Here is a 5,513-nt window from a genome sequence, read left to right on the forward strand (position 1 = left end):
CCCTTAATGGAAATGCAATGTTTCAGTTCGTCGTCGAAGTCGAATAACTGTGGCGACGAGGACGACGACACAGTTACAGCCGCCGAAAGCAATAGTCGTAGTGTTAGTATAAAAACCTTATGTAAAGAAAGCAAAAGTAAAAGGGGCAGGGCAATACGCTTAAAGTAAATAATATAGAGACAAAAACCAACAACAACAACCAAAAAAAAAACAAGAAGAAAAAAAACAAATGAGAAATAAAGGGAAAAAAACAATTGATATTTATAGAAAGAAAACAAAGAATTAATTAAAACTGTGTATGTATATGTAAGTGTAATTAACTAAATGACAAACTTAATTAAGAAATTACATTGCATACCGCCTACTCCTCCAACCCCACCCTCCAATTTGCTATTAACCCTTCTTCGATAGAGTTGCTTGTTAAAAAAACAGGGGGTTTTATGTTTGCAATTTATTATTCTCCAATTCAAACGAACGAACTGTAATAACCCTCATTTTTTTATTGTTTTACAATTTTCTATTGTCGTCAATGAAAAACAAGACGACGACGACGAAGAAGAAGAAAATGACACCATATTTATTATTAGCTATTATTAATGATGATAAACAAAAACCAACAACAATAACAACAAAATACACTAATTACAAGAAGAAAAACTCTTAACTAGGGACAAATATTATTATTACTATTATTAGGATAATACAATAACAACAATTAGCTTAATGTTAAATATTTTGTATAAATATTAAATTAGTTAATTAAATAATAAATATAAATAGTTATATATAATTATAAAAAAAAATTAAATAAATATTGTCTTCGAAAGTGTTATATTTTTGGATTTAAAAACTTATTAAAAACTAATTACAAAAATATATATATTTTTTTCAATTCAGAGTGAGATTATTTACTGAATAGAAAAGCTGCAGAAAATTTAGTGATGTCACTTCAAGTGAGTGGGATTTACTAAACAGGCAAGTCCTTATTCTTTGGATTACCATAGAGAGAGAGAGAGAGAGAGTATTGGAATTGGAAACCGATATGAATTTCACCACTATAGATGCTTCCACATAACAAATGCAATATAGATCCTGGCATATTCCAACCTGAGATTTATCACTTGTAGTTTTATTACTTTAAAAATCCTAGCCCCTCTCGTCAAACAGAGTGGATGTTCATTTATTTTCCAAATCCCGATAAAAACTTTACATAGACGTTTAAGTTATCCCTGTTAAGATAGGATGACAACGTTCTATTGGGGATGTGCCTAGTAAATCTGGCAATGTATATGGTCTCAGAAGAAACAATTTCCGAAAATACCGATGACAGATCATCAGAAAATTCTAGGCATATCATAATCAATTTTTGTAACCTAAATAGTTTTTATACCACACACCATAAGGTGGTGTGCATATTATATGTGTCATACCATTTGCAATACCTCGAAATATTTACCGGATATCCTACACAGTTTATATTCTATCAGAATAATATTCTATACCAATTTATAAATGTCCGTCTGTCCGCTTGTCTGTTGAAATCTCAACAGAGTACGTATTAAATAAGAGAAAACCTTGCTATTTTGCAAACACATACAATACTACCTCTCCTAGACAGTTTGGTATTGGAAATGTGACATATCGGCCCAATCGTTTATGTATAGCCCCCATATAAATGTAGTCCTTAATATTCTGATTTTGGCGGTTTTTTATTGACTGTACTTTTTTATTTTGGTTCTCATTTGTATGTCAATCATCCTATTAAAATATAATTCTAAATTTCGATAGTTTAGATAAGTTTTTCAACGAAGTTTGCTGTATGTTTTTATGTTGGAAGCTCAAGATACCAAATCTCTCTTTATAAAAGGCAACCAGATTTTGAAAATGAAAATGGATGACAAAAACATATATATTTTTAATAAAAATAATAGTATGTGTATAAAAATTGCATTTAAAATTTTTTATAAATATATAAAATGAGTTAAATGTAATTATGTACGACCGGGCCAAATTTTTGGTCCGAAGCGAATAATCTTGGGATCTTGGGATCAATGTTTTCCTAGGATATTTTCAAAATTGAGTAAATTATAAAAATATATCACATTACAGTCAATCTGGTTGCAAAACGTGTCTAGAAACTATGAAAATACCAAAATTCAATAATTAATAATTGGAATAATTAGAACTCAAAATATAAAATAACAGATAATTCGGTTGGACAAAGTGTTTAAATATCCTGAAAATACCGATAAGGTGGATAATATGGTTTCCCCTGCCAAATTCAGACCTATATTCTAAATATTTCAATGAAACTTCATAAAATGTATTTACTAATTTGTTTTAATTTACAAAAGTATATATTGATCTAAGTTTTCAAAATGACAGATTATAGAAACAGATAACAGATAGAAGACATACATTTTATTGATGACCGTCAGTTAAAATAGATGATTGTGCTATAAAAAAGAAGACGTGTGGTCACCGTACCCTATCAATATCATTGTGTAAACCATAAAACCATGCCCTTTTAGGTATTTTGATTTTTTCCAAACCCAAAAGTTATACCAAAACCAGTGAGCAGAGCAGTATAGACGAACTTGACTGACCATATGATACCCCACTGAACTCTTTTCGGTCCATCATCCATCAAATATCATCTGATCATAACCGAAAATTATAAGCATTGTCATTGACCATAACCGTGTAAAATTTCACAGCGATCAGCGCGACACAATAGGTAGGCCCCTGTAAATATTTACGTATAACTATCACATCCGAGTACGTACAATAATATAATTGGTATCAATTTAATTGTCAATCCTCTTGAATATATATATATATATATATATATATATATGTACTATCTACTACTCCGACCTTGCCCTTCAGAAGTTTTTATATACTCCATAGAATGCAAATGTTGCAATTTTTCACATAAAAATATGGGTCCTTTTGCAGAATATTGGTCCATTTGGCAGACATTAACAGACCATAAACAAAAACAATATGGGTCTTCTTTGGCACGAACCGAACCTAGATACAAAATTTCGTGACGATTGGCCCATATAATGGACATACGGACGGACACCCATGTCTAGATAGACACAGTTATATCGTCTAACTGATCGGTGTTCCAAAGGGCGTATCTATGAAAACAAAAACTGTAAAACATTTTCAAAATAATTGTGTAGGGTATAAAAATCTACCAAAATCGACCGATATGTAGGTCGATAGTCAACCCCTTTTTAAGTATTTTTATGATTTCTAGGCCTAATCGAAGTTACTCTAACATTCCGGGGCCTTGATAAATAATCAACTTCTTCACGGAACCCTATACCGTTTTCGGTGTGTTCAAGGTCTTAGCAAAATATGTCAATCTGTGCGTCTGTAGTTTGGTATTTCGTTTTCGTCTGGTAACAATTTAATATGGCGTATGCCCCAATATAATTTCAACCTCTTAATGTGGCGTATACACAGTACGTCCTAATCGAAATGTTCCTCATTGTATGAAACATTACAGGCCACCCTCCATATTTTCGATATCATGTTCGTGGTACGACTGTTCAAAATAGTTATCAATTTCGGTAATCATAGTTTCTTCCAAATGAGATCTTAAAAGAGTTTTTGTGCTGGATCTAACAATATCATCATTTTCGATATTTGGAAGGTTTATACCGAAGTTGTAACATATTATTCCATAGGTTTGAAGGCTGGCAGACTTCTATGTTTAATGTAGGTCCTGGTTTTGACATCATGTTCTAACGGAGTAGTTACCGCACCATTTTCAGAAATTTTTATGTTTTAGCCGCATTTTCTCAGAGAAGTTGCCCAGATTTAATGACTGACTAACATATTTGCAGAAAAAGGTCAATATAGGTCCGTATTGTGACATCGATCCATAGATCCGAGCAATTCTAAAGTCTCTGTGGACTTAAACACATTATTTAATAGAAGTAACTTAAATTTACACTCTTAATATACATGGCAGAAAAAAAATTACACCTCCTTCCTTATGGTCGAGGGTATAATAAATTCGGCTCGGGTGAACTTAACGCCGTTTTTACATGTTTCAATATTCCTTTGCACAAATCGCCATGAGTATTATTGTGCAATCGTCAATTCGGGCAGGATCTAACGGAAACAAAACCTGTTCACGGGAATGATGCTAAAAAAGGTCAAACTTCCCAATGGAAATATCAGATTCCATCAAACAATACCTAGTATTGATATAGATATAGGCTTCCTCTTCCGTTTTGGTATCATAATGGTATCATCCCATTTTAAAGATTTACTCTAATCTCCGTAAGACCGTAAGACTGAGTGTATATAAAAAATTGCAATCGAATATTTGGCAGAGACCTAATAAAGAGATTTTATACTTTGTTGACTAGACTAAAATTCCATGTTGATCTGGTCATAACCATATGTCTTTTTGTTAATTGATTGATATAGAAAAAAATATTTATGACAAGGCTTTGAAATTTTGCACACACTTGTTACTATTTCTGCAAATTGTTTTGTACTGCAAATAGGATATATTGGTCTAAGTTTTGATATAGACTCATATAAAATGTCAATTCAATATTTTGAATGTTATAGCAGCATTTCCTAAACAAAGGCTTCAATTTGGAATTTCGGTTACTTGGAGGAAGAATGACATGCTTTAAGAAAATGTTCGATATTTGTCCATGCTTTGGTATAGTCTTGGTCAAATCCAAAGATCACTTCTTCTAAATTTCTTCCTTCTCTAGAGGGCATAACAGACCACATACAGGCTTAAGTGTATGTCCTAATATTGGATTTGATGGTGTAAACCATACCTCTTTTCAACCTAACCTAATATTCATTGGCAACTCTCCGTTCGATTTTACTAATTTTCAATGCGTATGAATTCAAATATCTAAAAAATAACGCGTTATACTTCGTAAAGTCATTATGTTGCCGCAAAATCCAAATTTTGATTTTTTTGAAATTTTAAAATTTTATTCATAATCGCGTTGAATCTCTACTCTATTGGTTGATGCCTTAAGTAAAGTAAAGAGCTCTACGAATAATATTGATTTAATTTATTTTTCAAATAATTGATCTTCCATTTCCAATATATAAATATTTCAAAATTACCTAAAATAATAACAAACAAAATTGTATATTTAATATAACGCAAATTATCAAACATAAACAAAATTGTATTATAGTAGTTATCATTGTAAATGATTTCAAAATTTTGTTAATTGCAAAAATACAAAATAATCAGATTTTCTTCAATCTATGCCTATACGCAATACGTACATACATAACTATGTGCATAATATATTTGTAATTTAAATCTATGATATAATATGATAAACTAAATGTAAATACCATATATTCTCGTATATGTATGATATGATTATGATATATAAAACTTTTGTATAATGTTCAATATGCCTAACTAGCGATATAAATAATTTATGTTAATATATTTCAAATGTTTATTGCATATTTGCTGTTATTTAAAAAAAAAATGAAAAACA

This window comes from Musca vetustissima, unplaced genomic scaffold (assembly GCF_032173495.1).
Source record: "Musca vetustissima isolate MV318-11 ecotype Yass unplaced genomic scaffold, APGP_CSIRO_Mvet_v1 utg100715, whole genome shotgun sequence".
Classification (NCBI taxonomy): Eukaryota; Metazoa; Arthropoda; class Insecta; order Diptera; family Muscidae; genus Musca; species Musca vetustissima.